The sequence below is a fragment of the Copidosoma floridanum genome, unplaced genomic scaffold, assembly GCF_036245765.1.
Source record: "Copidosoma floridanum isolate Cflo_tuat_1 unplaced genomic scaffold, Cflo_Japanese_pri ptg000024l, whole genome shotgun sequence".
Lineage (NCBI taxonomy): Eukaryota > Metazoa > Arthropoda > Insecta > Hymenoptera > Encyrtidae > Copidosoma > Copidosoma floridanum.
This window is the reverse complement of record NW_028321901.1, coordinates 6,782,841-6,806,865: the sequence shown is the minus strand read 5'-3', so window position 1 is coordinate 6,806,865 and position 24,025 is coordinate 6,782,841. Positions and strand designations below refer to the sequence as shown.

The window sequence follows — 24,025 nt, the reverse complement described above, 5'->3', positions numbered from 1 at the left end:
AGAATCCGCTATAAGGCTTTAAAAATACTAAACATTTGACTTATAGTTATGGAAATCTCTACTTTTTAGTGAATTAGCACAACTTAAGATCATTAGCGAACTGTCTTCCAGCAACCTAGAGTGTGATGAAACGGATTTTCTTTTTAACGATAAAATGGCACTGGCTGTAAGTTCGATCATTCAATGAAAATTTTGAAGTTAAATTTCTATAGGCGCGTTATGCACGGGAGTAAATCAACGATTTAAGATCTTGACCTTGAGAAGAAGTGTGACAGAAGTAGATTTTGCTTGATTCTCTCCCTTCGCCACGTCCCTCGTGACGTAATTCCAGTTTCGTCTAGACTACATGATGCCAGACCACATCACCATGCCACACATTTTCAATTTTAGAAATTTTTTTTTTCTTTTAACCAACTCTGGAAAAAAAAAAAAAAGTTTCCAAAGAGATTTGAACCCCCGACCTCTCACTTTCTCGCCACGGCCCTCACCTACTTTGCTATGAGCAGGCCCAACATGTGAAAATTAACTACTTCATCTTATTTTACAGTTTGAAACTTATTTTTCACAGAAATTTTTATTCAATGTACAATTATTTATTTGGTATAGTTATTAATTAAGTAAATAAACAATTAACTTAATTACATAATTTTTAAATGAAATATTTTTTTTTTAAACTAGGCAATTAGTACATTTTAGCAGAGCACCCTTCCAATTAATTAATAAATATTTATTTTTACGTATTCGATTTGTTACTTTAACAATAAATAAACAATCATTTATACAATTCTATCGTATTTTTTCAAAATTTTCAAAAATTATAAAATTTTTTTTGAACTGTACAAATAAGATAATTAATTTTTATTGTATTTTGTTCTTTCAAGAATTTTTCATTCGTGATTCAAGTGGTTTTTTAATTTGAGGACGTTTTTCACATAGTTTGTGGGAGAAAGTTCAGAGAAATGTCAGGAATGCTAAAGTGTAAAGTAAAGCTAGCGATTCTTATTCTTATGTGGATGTACTCATATACATGCTTTCACGCACACCTTATCCCCTATTCATAAATTTATTTAAAATTTAATTTGTAGGTCTATTTGAAAATTCGGTAGGTTTTTCTAAAAGTAATCTTTTGTACCCAAAAAATTAGGAGATTCCGACAAATCCTACAAATAACATTTGATGTAATTTTTTCATATGGTTACAAGTAAAATATCCATTTTTTTTAAATGTGTCGTGTATAAAATAATGGTATAGTCAAACGAGCTGCAATTTTTGAGGGTATTTTTTATGCTATTTCAATATACGTTTGACATTTGAATAATATCTGTCCAAAAAATCTATGTGTGATGAACGTCTTGAAGGGACATTCACTGGCATGTAATACTACCCTATTGAAGAAAACTATATCATGGGATGATTTTCTTTAATTTTCTATATACAATTCTATTTTGGGTATTAAGTATGGACGAGGAATAAGAGTGAGATCGTACGTGATAGATGTGAGGGCGACGTTACAGTAGGCAGTAGAAAATCACCTAATGTTGTTCTAAAATCACCGGAAGATTCGATGAAAGTACACAGTCTGGGACTGGCCAACCTATATGTTATTTTTATTGTACTGTGCCGTAATATATTGTTTATAATCAGTAACTTATTACATATTAGTTACAATCACACCCGATCAACGTAGGTATACTCATTCCCACTATAATTGCACCACTTCGTACACAATATTGTTTCATAGAAGGTATTGTCATACTCAAAATTATAATGTTTGCCATATAATTTTATAGAAGTATAACTTCATACTTGGGTACCCAAGCACCTACTATCCACTGGTTTTTTTTTGGAGGTTGTAGGTAAAAGCTTACAGAATATAGGAAAAGAATCTGAAATAGAAAAACAAAATTTAAGGGATGTAAAAGTAATCCTTAAGACGAAGAAAGTATCTAATGTGACACTTAAAAAGGTATGTTTTCTTAAAATAAGAACAAAAAATATTTGAAAATGTCAGAATAAAATAAAAAGTGGCTTGTAACTATAAAAAAAAAAAAACAGAGACTTACTATATAATTCACAGGAGTTAAAACATCAGAAATCCATCCTTCATAAAAAATTTAGCATCTAATTTGCGTTTATTAAAAAATGGTTATCTGAATTATTCTGTTATACTTCTGGAAGTCACGAACCATAAATCTACCGTAAATTTCAAACATTCAAAATAAAAGACACCAAATAGCAGCAACAAAGTGGCGGAAACAACATGGCAATCGCAGAAAATTTTGATTTTTTAAAAATTATACTTCTATACGCACGTTATGTACAAGAGTGAATCAACTTGCCAACAATTTACCAATCCTCTAACTGTGACAAAACCGATCATACCATGGTCCCAGTGGGAGTATCTCCGGTGAAACACCTTGCCAGTTAAGTTGAAACTCTCTGCACCAACGGTGCATCTGTGTCCACTTGCCACTGAGCAGCATTTCTTCGGAGTAGACTCCGTATTTCAGGACGTCTACTCCTCGCCAATTAAGACGCCGCTCTCTGCCAAAGCATCAGATTCGGGCTAATTAGCATCCCCGGATAAGCCACATGTTTCAGGTATCACTCCTTGCCGGTTAGGTCAGTGATTCCTGCGGGACGCCGGACATTTGACCCATTAACCTCTACCTACAACCCTAACACTGTTTTGCATTTACCCAAGCCCGGAGACCTGTGGGACAAGAAAAAAAATCATGGAATTATTTTTTAAAAAATTTCGCAGAAAAACCTGCCCGAAAACAGCTAGAAACGCATAAGAACTTTTTTTAGTGATGACAGTTTTTGAAAAAATCTGCACTCACCAGTGATCGAACCCACGACCCCTAGAATGGCGTTGTATCGGTACCAAGCAAGCTTACCACTGAGCCAACGCTACTTCCAGTTCGTAACTTTTTTTTTAATGTAAATATTTATTTACTGTTTATTAATTACTTAGATTTGATTTTTGCTAAGTATGTACTTACTTAACATCGTGCACGATTAGGTTGAGAGGAAATAATAAGCACAATAGAACGACACTTAATTATGGAGCTCTTTATTGTATGTTTTATCTCTGATCCTCGTACGGACACACTTCTCACCTGTGGTACCAACGTCTACACCACACGTACGAGCACGCTAACGCTTTCATCTTAATGATGCTGAAGTGCAACAAGTGAAGATCATGTAAGATTTTATTCTACAGACTTTATGGAATTACTATTCGGTAGCCCCAGAACAGACAATGCTCTTCTATTGATAATTCATTTTTTTTGCAAAATGTTTTTCTCAATTTCAGATAAATCTTTACTGTCATTGGGCCAACCGAAAATACAAAATTTAATTACGTGCAAGACCCCGGTCTCGTTTCGTTTCTTTTACAACTGTTTTGTAATCCACAATTTTTGCTTCATCTATTAAAAAATACAATTGTGAATTTATCCTTTCAAATATTTTGGTTTTATCTTCGATTGGTAGTCTCAACAGTGCGTCACAGTTAACATTTTCACTTAACTTTATCCATTCGAAGTTGTAATCGAATCCTGAAAGGAAAATTGCTTAACGCTGCAGTCTCGATGGTGCTGTTTGTGGAATTCCTTTATTCAGGCTAAAAATAAGTTTAAGTGGCTTGTGATCTATACGTAAAATCACCTTGCGACCGAAAATGAAACTGTAAAATTTTTTAAAATCCGAATACAATTGCCGCCACCTTTTTTTTATTAATCTTCCAATCAGTGTGATATTGTAAGAATCAATGAAATTGCTGGCATGCACTGAGCTACCCCCAGTACCGTTGTTGCCTACGTCACTTTCTGAGTCGCTGCTGTTTTTCTCCAAAAATTTATTTGATAAATTTTTCTTTTTGATGCAGGCTCGTTCGAAATGTCCTTTTTTTGTGACAAAAGTCGCTTTTTTTGTCCCAGTATTTGCACTTCGTCGTCTTGGGACCATTTTTCCACAGCTAAAGCATGTAATTTCTGCTGTTAGCCGCTTACATACGTTGTATCTTGAATATGTCCTTGGCTGTGGAGATCGGCCTTGATCGTATTTCTTATGACTTGAGGCAAAGCTATCTTGTTTATAAACATGATTTGCTAACGTCTGGGCTGTGCCTGCGGCATTTTTCCCCGCCTCTTTTTTCGCTGAAGCTTCTTCCAAAGTTAGTGAATGTTTTTTTTTTAGTTTTTAATAGTCTGAATCTGGTTGACTCGTCCCATATTCTACACGCAAATTGATCTCTCATCGCTGTCTTCCAATTACCTTCAAAATTACAATGTATGGATAGTTGTCTCAACCTTGTGGCGAATTCAGCTACTGACTCATTCGACTCTTGTTTTGTTTTGTTTAATTTGCAGCGCTCAATAAGCTCAGATGGTTTTGGGTTCAGTCGCTTTGAGAGAAGTTTTACCAGCTCTTCGTAAGTCTTTTCGGCCTGTTTAGCAGGTATACATAACGCTTTGAAGAGTTTATACGTTGCTTCGCCTATGTGCGTTAGTAACACCGCTCTCTTCATTTCCACCTTCTCGATCTTTTTTGCGTGAAAATAAAGCTCCAACCGCTCTGTAAATGACTCCTAGTCATCCGTTTCCTTAAAAAAGTGTTTAGTTTCCGACGCTATAGCGTCCTCTTTGCTGTCACTCTTTCCAGCGCTAAGTGCTTCTCTATTTCCAGCTTTACTTTCGTCCCACTATTTCTTCACTATTTCGACAAGCTTCTCTCTTAAGCTATCTCTTGAGTCTGTTTTTTCAACTTCAACTCCTCGCTCTCTAAGTTAAACGATTGTATCGGTTTTAAGTAGACAGTATGCGTCATTTACAGTCAATTGAGTTTTTGCTGTCTCTTTCTATTCAGCCGATTCTTCGACGGTCTCCTCACCTGTTTCACTCATCAACGGACTTATTTTCGCTCACTTAACACTCCACGCGACAAAGTAATTTTACTCCAAAACAATTTTAAGTGTCATTTAAATCTGAATTCGTCACTCACGATGTAATGTGTTCTTGACGCGTCACCTTGCACAATCGCCTTACCGAATCGTGTCGATCACATCTTTTTTTTATCTACTCGACTCTCTAACGCTCGTCACGTGAGAATTCACCCCAAATCTTTGCTATTCGTTCTCGTCACCAGTTGCTAAGTATTTACTTACCTAATGTGGTGCAGGATTAGGTTGAGAGGTAATAATAAACGCAATAGAACGACACTTAATTAAGGAGCTCTTTATTGTATATCTTATCTCTGACTCTCGTACGGACACACTCCTTACCTGCGGTGTTAATGTCCACCGTACTCCCTCTCTTCTACATCTCTACTTTTATACGCACTCATACAACCATATGCTCTGCAATTCCATCATGCTCTTCCTGTAATTCAATTTTAATGTAGGCTCATCCATTTAAATTATAAATTTTGTAATTAAATAAATTATTTATTTAATAAACTAATTTTTTTAGGGAAAAAATTTTTTTAACTTAGAAATTAGTAGACTTTAGCAGAACAGCTTTTCTATGTATTGATGAATATTAAGTTGTATATCAATAATTTGTTACTTAAAAACCTTATAGGTTTGTCTAAAAGTAGTCTTTCATAAAAAAAAATCAGGAGATTTCTACGAATTATATCATCTCAATGATTAAGTGATTCTTTCATAATGCTACTGAATGTAAAATTGAAATGTTAAAAAAAAAAACATAAAAAAAGGGTACAGTTAAACAAAATGCAATTTTTAGTGGATATTTTTTTAAGCTACTTCAAATATACGTTGAATGTTTGAGTGATATCTGTCAAAAAAAACCTAAGTATGATAAACGTCCTGAAGAGGCATTCACTGGCATGTAATACTACCCTATGAAAAAAAGTGTACTACAGGATGTTTTTTTAAAATTTTTTAGATACAACTATATTTTTTGTATTACATATGGAGTAGGAATAAGTGTATAAGCGTATGTGACAGATGTGAAAGTGATGTTAGAAATATAATCGGTGTAGGCGATAGGAAGTTCTTTTGAAATCATTGGCAGACTTAATGAAGGCGTACAGTCTTGTACTGGGTAGCGTATATATTGTTTATATTATACTGTGCCATATTATGTAGCTTATAATAGTTCATTATTTAAATATTAAAATATTTTTTGAAACTACACCCAATTAATGTAGGTTTACTCATCCTAACGATAGTTGTACCACCTCCGTGCACCATGTCGTTTCATATAAGGTATATTTATATTTATAAACTGTAGTGTCTGCTTTACAATTTCATAGAAGTATAACTTTGTACCTGGGTACCCAAGCAGTAAATGTCCACTGGCTCCAACTTTCTACGACTATTTAATATGAATAATTTTCTTGTAGGTTGTAAGAGAAAGCTTTTATAATTCGGGAAAACAAGTTCAAAATAAGAATTGAATTCAAGAGGGTGTTAAAACAAGCTTTATGACAAAAAAAAGGTGTTATCGCAGCTGAGTAAGGTAATTTTTCAAAATTAGAATAAATTCTCAAAATTATTCCAAACATAAATTTTACACAAAATTCTTTGTTAGGGGTATGTATCTGACATTCTAACCTCTCTATAATTATAAAAATATTCTCTGTAATATTTGTCATAACCACCTGACCATTGTTGTATGATTCTGACGTTATTTGACATTTTTTATCCTATTTTGGTATATCTATTTACTTAGGTGCCAGATGATATATTTTTTCATCTTAAGGGTTGTTTTAACAACTCTTAGAATTTACTTTTTATTTTAGACCATTTCTTTCTCACTTCGTAAGCTTTTACTTACAAACCCCCAAAAAATTATTCATATCAGATAATCGCGCGTAGTTCGAAAAAACCCAAAATTTCTGAGTTTGCCATATTGTTTCTACCACTTTGTTGCCGCTGTTTTGTGTTTTTTATTTCAAATGTTCAAAATTTACAGTAGATTTATGGTAAGTGACTTCCAAATGTATGAAAAAATAGTTAAGACAACCATTCTTTAATAAAAGCAAATTAGAGGCTAAATTCTCAGTTAAGGATGGATTTTTGATGTTTCAACTCTTGTTTATTATAAAGTAACCCTCTGTTTTTTTTCGTTTTTACGGGTCAATTTTTTTTTCATTCTGACGTTATTAAAAATTTTTAGTTCTTATTTTAAGAAAATAAACCAACTTATGTATTAGGTTTTTTTTTTTTTATGTTAGGCGTTTTTACATCTCCTGTAATTTTTTCTTTCTATTCAGACCATTTTTTGTATTATGTAGGCTTTTACCTACAAACTGCGAAAAAAAATTGTTTTAATCTGATGATCACAGTCAGCGTAAATAGATATAGATGATATTAGTAGAGTTATTATTTAAATAAGTAATAACTCTTTCCTAATAAATAAGTAGGTATATTAAGTTTTCATCATGCAATCACTGCTCTTGTTATTCTAACTAGAGTATTTATGTTATGAAAACAATAATTTCTGTTAACCAATAATAAAATAAAAATGAACAGAGTTACAAAAGAGACCTGCCTTCACTGGGGCTTTATTGTTACTTCAAATTTAAAGTGATAAGGGTTGGCACGAGAAGAGCACAATAGTGAAAATCCAATACACCTTTCTTTATTATACAATGATTTTGGTGGGTTTGACTACAATAACTTCTACACACCCCCCATACCACCGTACTATCCTCATTCCTAAGAATCCTTTTCACCACCCCATAAAATGAAAAAAAATTCATTTAATTTCTTTTATGTTTTGATTGGGATAAATTTTTTCAATTCACCTGCTGTCTTGCAATAACCACCCACACAATTTTTTAATTGCCCCACATGCCCCAGACACCCCCCCCCCCCTACAAAATGAGGGAAAAATCATTCAATTCCTCGTATAGGTTTGTTACGTCAACATTTTTCTGAATCCCGTCTCACCCTTTTTTTATCATCACATAATTTTTCAATTCCTCACCTGCCCCTACAAGCTCTTAAGGAGGCTTGGGCGATTTTGAATTGAAAGCTGGCTAGGTCTGAAATTCAGAGATTATACACAAGTATAGGTATATAATAGCAGATGAGAGCAAGAGAGTACAGTGTTGTCAGCTTTATCGTGGCAGGGCCGTCATCTTTACACAAGGTACCTCGGGAAAACTAATAAATTTTTTAATATCGATTTTCCCAATGACTTTTCCGCATATTAATGCTATTTTGTTCACGCATGTGTGTAATCAAAATGATTATAAAAAAATATTACAAAGAATCATTTGTATGACAAGTACCCCACAGGGGCCCCTCAATAGATACGACAAAAAACGCCCAAGCCTCCGTAACAACGTATTGATGCATTATATATATTTGGACGCACTTTATATTTCCTTACCCTATAAGAAAAGTAATTGTTACTTTTTTCTTATTTTAATTGAGTTAAACTTTCTAACCCAACTCATCGTCACAGCTTTTCTCACGAATTAAATTATACATACGTTTATAGAAGATTATAAAAATAAATAATGTAATTTTTTAACACGTGTTTATCATAGATTTTTGTTTTGTTTAATTACGTCAAGTTTTCTTGCATAAATACTAATTCTCTGCATAAACAGACCATGGCTCACACCTTGGCCGTATTAATGATGGCGTATTGTATTGCTTTTCTTCAATTGTAAATGAATTCATTAAAAACATTCTTAAAACATGAAAATTTAGTGTCATGATAAAAATATATAATGATAACTTACGATTATTAAGTTAATTTAAAGTTTTATTTGTCGTCCTTGACAGCAACCCTACTTACTACAAGAAGACATACACCCTCTATTCGTTCTGAATAAAATAAAGCAATCATGATGTTTCAGTAAAGTTTACTATTTTGTCCTCTACCTATACCTTTTAAAAGATACAATGGAAATAAGTTAATATTATAGATTAGTATATCTTTAAATGTTCCAGTTTCCTTCACCACACTTAGACGTATTATTTGTTGTATTTATTTCAACTTAAATTTGAAAAGCAAAATGAAGTGGGTAAATTTTATTTCAAGAAAATTTCAATACTTTTTAGCCTTGGTGCGGTGAAAATAAAAAAAAAAAAATTAGAATAGTGAAGTTATTATATAAGTGACGGATTAGGACTGCGTGTTTTACATATATATATATATATATATATATATATATATATATATATCTTCCTCTATTATATAGTTGTATTGGACTAAATCGTCATTCATCTTCTCCTCAGCTCCTTTTCAGCTCCTCCCAAGCTTCTCCTTCCATAACGTAGTTTTTGTAGTATTTCAGTAATTTCTATCCATTAGAGTTACGACGTTTCTCCTTTCTCCAACCAATTTTTTATAAGTAATAATTTTTGCTTCGATATTGTACTTGAATTATTCAGTTATTTCGAACCCTGTACTATAGAAAACACCTACATTTGTGATTAAATTTTTATCAGCAAGATAGAGTTGATTTTAAATTGTAGTTTCTGTGGTAAGAAACTGCTCTGATTTTGTCTTAAAATTCTATTGGAAATCAAACGTAAATATTATCAGATTAATTTACTCTATTGTGAGTCAAGTAATCGACGTTGTAGTAAGTTACAGTTTCTCCTATTACTTTATTTAATACATTGTTGATCAAAATAATTGTGTCTTATTGTAATAATACATAAACTAATAATATAACAGTTAATATTAATATAATTGTTAATATTACATTACTGACCTAAGAATCGTCAATGTTTTTACAAAATTTTAAATATACATCGTATGTTTTCCATTTTCTAACATTTAAAAAAATCAATTTGTTTTCTCCTTAACAACTAACAGCGATGATGAAAATGTCTCATTAATTGATTTAAGTAATGCATAAAATACCTACCAAATATTCGAATATAGTACAGAAAAGACTATACAGTCTCTTTTATGATTGACATTTTATTTGAATTTTTTACAACTGACAGAATTTGACGTGTAGTTGTGAAACAGACTTTTTTTTAATGTTTTAGAATCACTATTTTTACTTGTTCTTTTGGATTATTGCTAATAAATTCCCAGAATAACCTACTAAAAAATAAACAGTTATAAAAAAAGTTGTGAGAATCAGAAAGAATAGGTTATCAAAAAATGTGTACTTCCTAATGAACAAAGAATACTGAAAATATTGAACAAACTTTAAATTAGGAAGACTCTAATAATGTAAAAAACAATCAACTTCTACATTTTGCTCATGGATAAATTAATAAAATAAATGCAAATAAACAAAAAAGGAGCATCATTCTTTATTTTTTAATGTCTGACGTTTCGGCGAACCATTTCAACCTCTTCAAATACCTGTAAATAGTATCAACATACACATTACTTATAATAGTTTAAATTAGTTAGTCAACGATGATCTCTTGAATTAAGTGAATTATAAAAATTGTTTTTATTGTATTATAATTTAAAATGATTTATTATTAAAAAAAATTGAAATCGTTTAGTTTACTCTAATGTTGTATAAAAAATACAAACAAAATGAAAAAATACAAAATAGATTTTGGTGATTATACTAAATATATAATATCAGTATACTTATTGGTAATAAAATTTGTACACAACATAAGGGGTCATACCAAAATGCCATGCATAGTTTTAGGGGAAAGGTGGGGTTAGGTTGAGTCATACGAATGTTTACGCTAGGGGAGAAGGGCAAGGCAATAAGTTTACATGTGATGAAACACTCCAAATAGTTGACGTACGAAAACTTTTTATTTTATTTAAAGTCACTTCTTCTGAGATCCCACTGTAATTTTTGTTGTTTTAGGTATTGTTCGACAACATTGCTAAATATGCTGGTATTTACATTTATACTTATTATGACTAACGTCGCTTCGCTTGCTGTTACGTGTCGTTTTAAAAAATTTGTCTTTTTAACATAACAAAAACTTATAATATTTGAATATGTTACACTAATTAATCAATAGATATATGATTTAAGAAATTTTTTCAGAAATGTAAAAAAAAAAAAGTCAATATAACTTTTTTGAGGGGGAGGGGTTTACTTCCAATTTACACAAAGCTTACATGGAGAAGGGGGGATAAATAAACAAAAACCGCCCACAGCAGTTGGGTAAGACCCCTAATCGCCTTGGCTAGTTTACAGGAGGTTGGAGGTAGAAACCCCTTTGAAAACTTTTTTTTTTAAGTTATACTTCTATAGACACGTTATGTGCAAGGGCAAATCAACGATTTAAGATTTTGACCTTGAAAGAAAGTGTGACGGAAGTTGATTTTGCTTAACATTCCCCCTTTACCTTGTCTTTTGCGACATACTTCCGGTTTCCTCTACACCACAAGACGCCACATCACATCACCATGCCACACATTTGGAATTTAATGAATTTTATTTCTTTTAATCAATTATAAAAATAAAAAAAAAAATAAAAAAACAAACAACAGTTTTCAAAGAGATTTGAACCATCGACCTCCTGCATACTGACCGAGGTCCTTGACAACTCTGCTATGAGCGTGCCCGATATAAGCAACTCGATTACTTCTTTTTATCATATAGTTCGTTGCTTATTTTTAATGTTAATTTTCATTCACTGTGTATTAAACAATTTGGTTTAATTAAACATTAGATAAAAGGATATTTTATTCAATGAAATATATTTTTTAGGTACATGTTTCGAAAATTCCGAAGGAAGCATATATTAGCAAGACAGCTTTTATATTATGCAATAATAAAGTTTTATTGATAATTTTTTATATTTATGTAACAATTTTTTAAAATTTTCAAAAATTAAAAAAAAAATAGTTTGTGCTGTACAAATATAATAACTGACTTTTGTTGTGTTTTATTCTTTAGCAATTTCTTCATTTGTGATTAAAATGATTTTTTGACTTAAGGTCGTTCTTCACAAAGTTACTGGAGGAAAAGTTCAGAGAAGTGAAAGGAACGCTAATGTGTGCAGTAAAGCTAGCAAATGTTTTTTCTCATATGGATGTACTCACATACATGCTTGTACGCAAATTTTATCCCCTCTTTCTAAATTCATTTGAAAACCAACTTCTAGGTCTATTTGAAAATTAGATAGGTTTATTTTGAAGTAATCTTTTGTACTCAAATAATTATGAGATTTCTACAAATAATATAAATGTCATTTAACGCTTATTTTTCATAAGGTTAAATATTGATCTTGTTAAATGTAACGTATATAAAATAATGGCATAGTCAAACAAGCTGCAATTTTTGTAGGTATGTTTTCAGCTTTTTTAATATACGTTTGCCGTTTAAATAATATCTGTCAAAAAAACCTATGTGTGATGAACGACCTGAAGGGACATTCACTGGCATGTAACACTACCCTATTGAAGAAAGCTATACTAAAGTATGGTTTTTCTTAATTTTCTGTATACAACTATATTTTTTGTATTAAAAATCGACGAGGAATAAGTGTAATATCGTATGTGATAGATGTAAGCGTGACGTTACAGATGTAATCAGAGTAGGCAGTAGGGAGTTGTTCTGAAATAACCGGAAGACTCCATAAAAGAGCTCAGTCTTGTACTGACCAGCCTATATATTATTTTCATTGCATTGTGCCGTAATATATTGTTTACAATCGTCAACTCATTAAATATTAATTAAAATCATACCCAAACAATGTAGGTATACTCATTCCCATGATAATTGCACCACCTCTGTACACAATATTGTTTCGTGAAAGTTATTTTCATACTTAAAATTATATTGTGTCATACAATTTTTTTTTTTTTTTTTTTTTCACCGGGTTACCGCGACAGCCTACTGACCTAGTAAACGGGGTCACCCACTTACCACCTATATGTGGAGGTGTGTTGCTGCACCCATTTCCAACCTTTTTTAATGGTATCATACTTGAATTCATGGGCACAGTGAAAGTATCTACAGTGAAACACCTTGCCAGTTAAACTGACACTCTCTGCACCTATGGTGCATCGGGTCCACTCGCCACTGTGAAGCCTTTCTTTAGAAAGGACTCCATATTTCAGGACTTCTACTCCTTACCAGTTAAGCTGGCGCTCTCTGCTGAAACATCGGATCCCGGCTAATTAGCATCCCCAGAGAAGCCCCATGTTTCAGGGACCACTTCTTGCCATTAAGGCCGGTGATTCCTGCTTGGCGCATCAGATCTACTAATCCCTACCTATAGCCTTAACACTGTTTCTCATTTACCTAGGCCCGAAGACCTGAGGGGTAAGAAAAAAATCCTGGAATTACTCTGAAGGAAGATTCCACAGAAAAAACTGCTCTGAAACAGCCGGGGTTACATAGAACTTTTCCCGATGAAAACAGTTTTTGAAAAAACCTGCATTCATCGGGAATCGAACCCACGACCCCTAGAACAGCGTTGTATCAGTAACAAGCACACTTACCTGTGAGCACACGCCGTTCTGTTTGTCATATAACCTTATAGAAGTATAACTTCATAGTCGGGTACCCAAGCGCTCACTGTTCTCTTATTTTTTTTTTTTTTTTTTTTGTTTTTTTTTTTTTGTTTGTTTTTAGAAAAGGAAAAGAAAGAAGTTTTACAAAATTTAAAGTGTTTGGTGTGATATGTGACGTTGTACGGTGCACAGGGGACCAGAAATACGTGAAGGGGGTTAAAGTTAAGAGGGAGTTGTATGCAAAGTCCACTTCCGTTACACATTTTTTCAAGGTCTCCAATCGAAAATCGTTGATTTACTCCCACGCGTAATGCGCCTACAGGAGTATAACTTTAAAAAGATAATATCGTTCACAATATCAACTACGTTGTTTTACCCGAATACGCAAATCACAACGCTACTGAAGTACATTTGTACGATTCAAATATAATACATTTTTTAAATTTAAATTTGATGAAACTCAAGTGCTAAAAATTTATTACTTTTCCGACGGAGAAGTATCACAATACAGGAATCGCTTTACTTTATCAAGATTATTGTACCACGAATTAAACTTCAGCGTGAAAATAGAATGGCAGTATTTTGCTACCCAGCGGGAGCATGGTAAAGGAGCTTGCGACTGTATTGGTGGCTGCGTAAAATGAAGTGCGTGCCGTGCAAGCTTGCAAGATAACACCATCGTGACGACGCGAAAAGTGTATGGCTGGGTATCTCATTAATTAAAAAAAAATGAAGTTCACTGTTTGCTCTTTAAAAGATAACAAAAATCATGTAAATGAATTACCACACTTTCTACAGCTGAAATAATCAAAGGAACTCGAAAATGTCGTTGTTATAAACCGTTTGATAATAATAATTTAGAGTAAAAGATTGTTTGAATTATGTCAAAAGTATTGTGTTTAATTCTTGTAAATAATTTTGTCATTGTTTATTTATGTTGTAAATATAAGGAAAATAAATATAATCTAAAAAATATACTTTGCACTATGCATGAGTGAGCGGACTCAGTCACAGGCGCGCAAGGTAATACGGTCATGCTTGCACGCTAGCGTTCAAATGCTTATAACTTTTTTTTCCATTTAACTGCTCAAAAATTTAATTTTAGATGAAAATAGCTTATGAAATTTCGAATAAGTTGAAAAAAATATTTGCATACCGATTGCAGAAATCTGTTTTAATTTTCATCCATTTTTATCAATTTGTTCTCGATTTATGGATTTCTAAACATTAAGTCATACAAAAGTTAAATGGTTTATAGCATTGATAAGAAGTCAAATTTCGAAAAAAAACAAAAAAAAAAAAACGTATTTTTGTATCTTGTAAATGAACAAAACTATCCAAGATTTAACTTAACTCAGACGCCTTGGTTTTAAGTGGCTAACTTGAGAAAATTTGAGTCATATACAACATAAATTGTACTGTATTAAAAGGATTACTAAATGATTATGAACTTAAACAAGATATATATTAACATACAGGTGTTAACATGTATCTTTTATACATTAAAATAAAGAAAAGAAACAAATTTTCTTCAAGAAAGTAAACATTTATATTAATAAAACAAAAATTAATGGAGAATCATGAAGATCGAATAAAAATACTCTTGTAATATAAATACATGTCTAAAGAAAAATTAACTATCTAAAAAGTGTGATATAAGTTGTCAGCACTTAAGATTGGGCAAACAAAAGCTTTTAAGCAAAAAAATTAAATTAGATAGAAGCGCCAAATAGTATAACAAGGATAAAAATTAAATAACTACTTTTACAAGTTATAAATACTAAATGTACGAGTATATATGTAAAGGTACCTGATGCAGACCATTATACGCATGGAGGGTCGTTATAAGTACAAAAAAGAATTGATAAAGACAACCACATTATTCCACCATATTATTAATGTAAATGTTAGATGTAATGTGTATGTTACAAACATCGTAAAATTATATGGGCCTTTTTTGATCTTATCATTATACCTCTTTGAAAATAACTATTAGCATAACTTATACTTGCATAAGAAAATATTTTATCCTATGTTACATAGTTCTATTAAGGGGAGACAGGTCACACTTTCCGCCTATACACGACATTTTTAACCCAAAATAAACTGGAATGCGCTTTATTTCTCTTATATTCTTACCCAATACTGTTTCAGTGTACCTCACACTGCCCCCTCCCCACATGATTTTTACAGGCATCAGAACAGCTCCTCTACGCACAATCTTGCTGCACATCTACTTCACTAAGCACACATTATAATCAATAAAAACTGTTATTTTACAGGGTATGTCTCCCTATATTATTCTCCCCTAATTAAACCTGATCCCTTTTCGGTAAAATTCACACTGCTCCCTCCCCCAGTCTCATAATGCTTAGAAGCATCCAAACAACCTTTTTCCACACAAAACGTTTCCTTTCATCGGCTTAGCTAAATATACACATTAAAACCTAATAGAATCCCTTAATCCCTTTTTATAAATCTGTACATATTATTTTTTGATGTTCAACATAATAAATTTACTCTTTTACTAGTGAGATTTACTCTTTCTTACATCTAATAAGCTAACACAACACGCACATGATAACTTTAAATTAACGTAAAAAGCTCGCATTCCTACCCAAGAAAATAAACAGTGTGTCGCTGAATTAGACGCTAAGCATTAAAGATGGAGCAAAGTACAGAAAAATGCAAAATGCATAACAGACATCCAAATAAAAAATAAGAGTGCGAAATAAAGTATGAAGAGTTTATTTAATGATGCTTACGCAAATGTATGGGGGTCATTTTTTTACAAACCAAACGGATTTTGCTGAAAATTAATTGTAACCTATCCGCTTCGGCTGAAATTTTTTTTCCAGTTTATATATTAAAAAAAAAGAGATACGTGACCAAAAAATTTTTTTTTATCGTCGATGTTCGATTTTATAAGTTACTAGAGCCCCCCCCCCGTCTCGGCTTCACACGAGACTCACTAAATGGAACACCATAGTGTAGTGATATGTAATGTAAAATGTTTGCAGTAAAAAATTATACATCTAGTTCTGACACTTCCCAGAAAAAAAATCTTCTTATTAAAAACATGTTTGTTCGAAATGCATACAATTTATTTGGTCAAGTAAAAAGCTATAAAAAGTAAAAAGAAAATAATTATGTTGAAAAGTACCATGCATTCCTTATATCATAAAATAACTGTTGGCCTTTAAAGGCTGTTGATTTGCAGTTCTCGCGTATAATCTATAAACAGGGCTATATTTTAGAGCTGTAAAAATTTAAAGATTACAAAAATTCATGCTTAAAAATTTTTTTTCTCTTATCTCACAACTTTATTACCAGAGTAACCAAGTCCTGGAGCTTAATTTCTACGTTATTTTTCGCAACAAAAATACAAATACATATTCTACCTGTTTGAAAATCTGAAAAATTCAAGAAATTACTATAAGGATTATAGTAGAAAGCTGATCTCTCACTAAATAAATTCTTTCATCATTTTCTTGACGCCTGAAATTGTAATTATGAGATCCACTTAAAGTTTTCCTTCTTACTCGACTTCTTGTAACTTTGAGCATAGTTGTGACTCTTCTAAGCCCTAAAGGCTATTTTTTTTCAACTTTATTAGGTTGTAATATATTTGTTGGCAAGGTAGTTCGACGTCCAATGACCCTGAAAGGGACCGATGAGCTTCTTAAGTACAGTCTCTCTTGACTAAAGTTTTCAGCAAACGTGACTGCTTGGATAACTCAGGGTTTCAAACTTTGAAGCCAGTTGTAAAGCTCTTTCCCAACGTCTCCTGTTATAACGTCGAAGATAGTGTCCAAAGCACCTTTTTTTTGCAGACTCAGTTGTTTTGGTGATCTTAAGAGGAAAGGTTGGTTCATGATGCTTGACCGTTGGTAACTGTCTCGTTGGCTCACATTTATTATTTTTTCTTCATAGCTGTTAGGTTCTCCCAGCGTAGACCTTGGAGAGAATCGGTGATTCCTGGTTAAATACTTAAAGTTGAGAGGGTAATATAGGGTCGTCGGCCACCAGGGTTCCCAGCCTTGCGACGGACAACTCTCCTCGTGACGTCTGCCAGTTAATAACCGACTTGGTTTAATGATGGCCGGTTTTACATAGTCTTTGAGTTGACGAATTGTCTCCGGAAATCATAGTAAAAACGTATTAGTTGGCAAGGTAATTTAAACTTAGGTGGCCCTTAAAAGGACCAATGAGATTGATGGTTAAGTAGGGAACGTAAATAGTTAAAATGGCCCTAAAAAGGGCCGGTAATGAAACTTCCAGCTGTTCCTCATTATTATTCTTGATGATGAAAAGCCAGCTGCAGGTAGCTTGACTCTTATCCTTTGAGTGTTTGTGTACGGAGACCGTACAGAGAGGGAAGCACGCCACTGATCAAAAAATATCTTGCCTTCAGGTCGTTCCCCAGATAACCATCGGTAGTCAGAAAAATGGGCTTGGAGAGTACCTTTGCCGTAGATATGCCGTTGGGACGGCCATTAAGGATGCCGTTGTGGCTGCCCGTACTCTTCAGGGCTGTCTTCCTTGGCTCGCATTTGAAGTGCAAAATTCTCTGACGGCACCAGGCCAGATTATGGTACGGCCACGTAACTCTAAAGTGTTGGAGCAGGTTGTGCTCTGGCTAGAAAAGTTTCCTGGTATTCCACCGGAGACGGTGACGTTCTGAACGCCTGTTTTCCCGTGGCATTCGTTTATTTCGGGGATCCGGGATGAAAACCGATTTATTTACCTTGTCCAAGAAAGAAGAGTGTCATCGGTAGCCGGGATGCCCAGCTGCACGGTGGACTCCGCTGTTCTAGGTGTAGTGCCGATGATCAACTGCGATAATTGTCTACTCAATAGGGCATCTGATAACCACTCTTTCTTATCTAAGGTTGCGAATGGCTTTTGTTATACCTTGACGCCATCTAGTGGATCCTACTGAACTGAAGCGCAAAGGTAGCTTATTTTAGCAAAACTTTAAGCTTGCTTATCGCTAATGTTATGAACTTTTTCAATAAAAAAACTAAGCAAAAACCATCTCTTAATCATGGAGAGTAAGTATGCAAAATTTCAGAAAAATCGTTTAAGTAGTTTTCGCAGTTAGCGATTACAACGGTTTGAGCAACTTTGCTTCACATATTAGTAAGATAACAAATTTTATAATACTTCTTGGAGGCTCATTTAAAACAATGTATAGCTCCAAATCCTTAAGAGCTACAAAATGTTCACCACTGGTACTTTTGTAGCTAGAAGGTTCAAATTTGAGAAAAAAAATTGGAAAAAAAAAATTGTCAACAAATTAATATTGTTATTGATAATTCAACTTTTTAAATCAATTTTTGCAAATTGCCCCCAAAATAAATCAATTTTTTATTATAACCATCGTATTCTGCGTCAAATTTTACGTAAAAAGCATGTTTTTTAAATATGGAGACTTATCAATTGTTATTATTAAAGAATTGAGTTATGTAGCGCGGAGTAGTGAAAAATGCTGTTTTTTAATTATGAAATGATATCTGTACCTTGAATCAAAAAAAGTTAAAAGTAAAAGTTGTAGATAATTAGAAGATCTACAACTTTTGTCTTTACCATTTTTCAGTATAACCTCAAAGTTTTGTATTATGCAAAAAAGCGAGAAATCACTATTGTATCATTTATTTAGTAAAAATTTTTATTAAAATTGAATCATAAGTGATTTGTTTTCCAATCTAATCTTTTAATGATGAAAAACGAATATTCATTAAAGAAAAAAAAAGATGATTAACCACTAAGCAAAGAAATAATCGTAACAATACTAGACGTAACATCAACACGTAAGCTATTTTTTTTTTCAAATTTTTTTATTGCTACTTTGTTTTTTATTGTTTTGTTAATTATCTACTTTTATATAACAAATCAAATTTTTATCTCTTTGATTCTTCGGAATTTAAAAATTTCGCAGGGAAGCCTGCCTACAGTACGATCTATGATTTAAAATGTTACCCACGCTACCTGCGTGCATTCCCCGTACTAAAAGTTCATTGGCTTTTGGATCAGCTGTGCGTTTTTTTGGTCAACTACCAAGACATATTCTCACTCGATGTAATTTAAACTTAAATAAGTTTTACTTAGTAACAATGCCACGGAAAGAGGCACGTAAAATGCAAAATACTAGTCATCGATCAGACAGATGTTTCAATCCCTTTAATCTCAAACATCCAACAACAAACACTTCTGATTTGAGGACCGTGAATGAAAACCAACTCTCGAAACTAGACTTGGCAATTTCGTCAGATACATTACAACAAAATATTTGTTCTTGCCGCTTGAAGTTATCAAAGTTGAAAAAAGTAGATACAAAAGAGGGTGAAAATATAGTATTAGAATTGGTACCTACAATATTTTGATTGTTACATTGAGTTTAGACATACCTAACCTCTCGTAGAATCTTATGTCAATGTTTTAGTCTAATTCTTTTTTAGACGCTACTAAAGAAGGATTCGTCAAGTAAAGAATCTGATATAAAAGTTGGGAGTAGTGACGGTACATCTGGATTTCTGAGAGATAATCCATCTTTGCAAAGTGAAAGAGTGGACATCTTCAACAAAGAATTAAGCTGCTCAGAATCTTCACTCATCAAAAAACAAAAACTTTAGTCGAAAAAGTGTTTTGAAGAAAAATCAAAACAAACATGGTCCGTAATTGATAAAAAAATTTTCAATTTGAGCCAAGATGATCCAGATGATCTAGAAGCAGATGACGGCAAGTCCTCGATAATAAGTGCTTTGCAAAAAAGTTTCAATACTTTGGCCAACTGCGTTCATAAAATAAAAATTTTAACTTTTTTTCGATCGTAGTCTTATAAAAAAATTGAGGACACATTTCCTCCCGCAACTCGTCACATGATAGGCATAGCAAAAAATGTTGCTCGAGATAAGAGATTAATTGGAGATCCGAACCCAAAACAACATTTATCTCTAGATGAAAATGTTATCGATACAATTGTTAGCTTGTACCGGTCTGACGACTGCACTTAATATATGCCTGGAAAAAAAAAAAATACGTTTCGATGAAAGTACACGGCAAATCGGTACCTATTTAAAAAAGACTAGTATTAAATAATTTAAAAGAATGGTATGAAATTTTTACGAGTACGTATCTAACTATGAAATGTAGTTTCTCAAAGTTTGCTAGCTTAAGGCCAAAATATTGTGTTGTGGCAGGTGCTGCTGGTACTCACTCTGTTTGTGTATGCCCTATACATGAAAATGTTAGTTTATTAGTGTGTGGTACCAATTATAAATCATTTACTTTCGGCTCTGAGCTGCTTTTGATCAATTATAAGGACTGTTTGGATCGTATGTCGTGCAAAAATAAAACGACTGGTTGTTATTCAAATTTTTGTAAGAAGTATCCAGGCATGACAAATGTTATCGAGCAATTAGAGGAAATTTCAGAAGAACAATGTATTGAAATTGTTACCTAACAGCAATGGGTTACGGTTGAAAGAACCTCATTGCAGACCCTAATACCTCTAGTTGATGAATGTTTAAAGAAGTTAAGTGAAGGTTTGCAAAAACGGCTGTATCATTCATTTTTGGTTTACAAACAAAAGGATTTTTTAAATGAGATAAAAAATTAACTGAGAGAAAACGAGTGTATCGTAATTTGCAACTTCTAAGAAAATTATACTTTCACAATTCAAAATTCGGTTCAGGGTATACATTGAAACAACGATCAGGGAACTGTACACCCATTTTCAATTTATTATAGGAATAACTTGAATAAATTAAAATTTTTAAGTCTTGTTTGCATTTTTGAATGCCTACATCACGACACTGTTGCGTACATCTATATCAAAAGCAGTTGATTGAATTTATTAAAATAAATTTACCGTGTGTTAAAAAAATAATATACATGTCTGAAAGTGCGAGTGGGCAGTATAAAAATAAACAGAACTATATTAATCTCACTCATTACTTTAAAGACTTTAAAATAGCAGCAGAGTGGCATTGTTTTCCCACTTTACATGGAAAGGGGCCATGCAATGGAATAGGTGGGACTGTAAAACGACTAGCTGCCAGAGCAAGTCTTCAGAGAGTTAACAATCCTGTTCAAACGCCGCGAGAACTTTTTGATTGGGCCACAGAATCATTGCCCAATATTAATTGTCGTTATTCTACAAATGATAACTACGAAAAAAAAAGAAAATTAGTGTCAGAGATTGTTTGACATCATTTTGTTATGAAACTGTAAAAAAAGTTTTACTTGTACATGAAAATTTTGTTACATCTATAAATAAATATTAAGCAGTCATAATGTTTACTTGGTTTTAATACACATTTTTACAATAACAATAAAATATAATTTCTTCAGTTATTATTGCTCATCTCCGTTTTACAAGTGAAAAGTTACTCTTTAAAAAAGAGGTGATAATTTTGTATATCTTTAAAGAGGTGATAATTTTGTATATCGTTAAAATATTTATTAATAAAATCCTTTGATGTAATAAAAACGTTCCCTACGATTTTTTTTTTTTTTTAATGAATCATACATTTATTATCTTTTATAAATGATATCAAATTATTACTTTTTGTCAGTTATCTTTATTGTGAGATTAAAATAATGCAAATAAATAATTTTTTTGGTCTGCAAAATATTCCTGATACCAGTAGCTCTAGTACTTTAAAAACTCACACGCGCACAAGTGAGGTATCACGAATGAAAGTGGACTGTGAAAATGTTAGTTGTAAAAATAATGAAGTTTTGGTTATCGCACATAAGGACAAAGCAGACGATATTCCATCAAAATCACAAAAGAATAATCCTCATTAAGTAACGACGAAAGTTTTGTACTTTCTATTCATCAGTTGATACCTTATTTTACTAATAGCTTACTACTTTTTGATTACATATTTTATTTAAAGAAGGGTTAAATGCGTTGTTTTGTCTAGAATCTGAATCTCCAGACTATAAAAATTTACTTAATTTAAAAAGACGAGCTTGTGAATCAGTTATCACTGCAAAACTAGTAACTGTGTTGGACAAATGTAAAATCAGAAAAAAGATGCAACACATTTATTGATAGCCTTAGCAGAACCATTTGTAAATCATACACGCAATTTAGTATTCAATACTGCATCAACCCACGAAGCTTGAAAAAACTTACACAAAGAACAAGAACGTGCCATTAAAGAACTTGCTCTATTACTTTTTTGTAGATTATCAAATACGATTCACTGAGACAAAAAATTACTTCCAAGGTTTTCAAGAGGGGAGACTAAAGATAGACTAGCTATTATAACTACAACTAGTAGATTAGAGCAACAGTTGGGTGCTCCAGAAATCTCTTAAAGCAATGAAGTAAATTAAACTTAAGCAGTATTAAATGCTCCTAATGACTGGGCTTCATTACAAAACATTGAAACTCTCTATTGTAATTCAACTGTTAGTAATACTGCACGAATGAACGGTGCTTGCGCAACTTTGAAAAGATTGATTGTTAAACATCTACCTTATTTTATATGCAGACATCACATGTACGAGTTTATTCTTAGATTTGCTTTTGACACAAAATTTGGTCAGACTAGTGGACTGGAGGTATAGTTATTTATTAAAAATTTCAGAGATTTTTGGAAATTTATTGATAAAAAAAATTACGAATCAGGCACAAGCCATAGTTTTGTAAATCTATGCAAAATGTCTAAGAACAACTTTTGGGTTTTTGTTTCAAGAATTCAAAAAAGGAAGTGATTAGAACTGATTTCGAAAATAAACAGGGACTGATAGCAGTTTTTTTAGGATAAAATCACCTAACGGCACTATTTTTCATCCACTTGAAGCTATTTACCATGCCAGATTTATAGAAAAAGTAATATATTGTTCAATAATACATATTGTTTGCAAACAATATTTGTTTGATCAGAAGAATACTGAATTAAAATGTAGAGACGTTTACATTTTCATAGTAAGAGTCTACATTCAAGCTTGGTTTTGTGCTCCACTTGCTGTTTAAGCTCTAAATCAAAACTTAGGGCTTTTAAAATATTTGTACAGTTACGAAAATGTGAATATACCGTATCTGACTGTGCTGTTAATAATTTGTAAATTACTTGTAGTATTTAGCACCACAACTAGCAGCATTAGCCTCTTTTGATTTTATAGTTTTAGATAAAGAGAAATTAAAAATGTGCTAAGCTCTACGATCGAATTCTATATTTTTTACATTTGAAAAACGAGTTTTTCCAAATTGAAAAAAAATGTAAATGAAATACTAAATTCAAATATAAGTGATTATAGTTGTAAAGACACTCGTAAACTTTTCAAACGTTTAAAAACTGATCTAACTTTTTTGGCGAAACATCTATTAACATGGGGAAAAGAGACAAACTACGTTCATGGCTTGAAGGTTGTGAAAATTTTTAAAGTTGTGAAGGATACAGCTAAAAGACAAGTGAAACTAGTAACAGAATTTGATAATCTTTTAACTCAAGATGAAAAGAAATTGCAGTACTTATTACCTGTGATAAAAGAGTACCACAGCTTTTTCCCAAATAGCAATAATATAACGTTGATGACAAAGTATAACTAAATTTATGTTCCGTCATGTCATACCAGATTTTAATAGATGAATAAATAGTATTAATTTAGTG

General features: G+C 32.4%; 1 protein-coding gene and 1 pseudogene across 5 annotated transcripts in view; one reads left to right on the top strand and one right to left on the bottom strand.

The window, feature by feature from the left end:
- Positions 1-24,025, bottom strand: part of Usp7 (Ubiquitin-specific protease 7) — a 780,393-nt gene that overhangs the window by 128,939 nt on the left and 627,429 nt on the right. The gene's annotated exons all lie outside the window — the stretch shown is intronic.
- On the top strand, positions 18,442-23,964 carry LOC149374008 (uncharacterized; annotated as a pseudogene).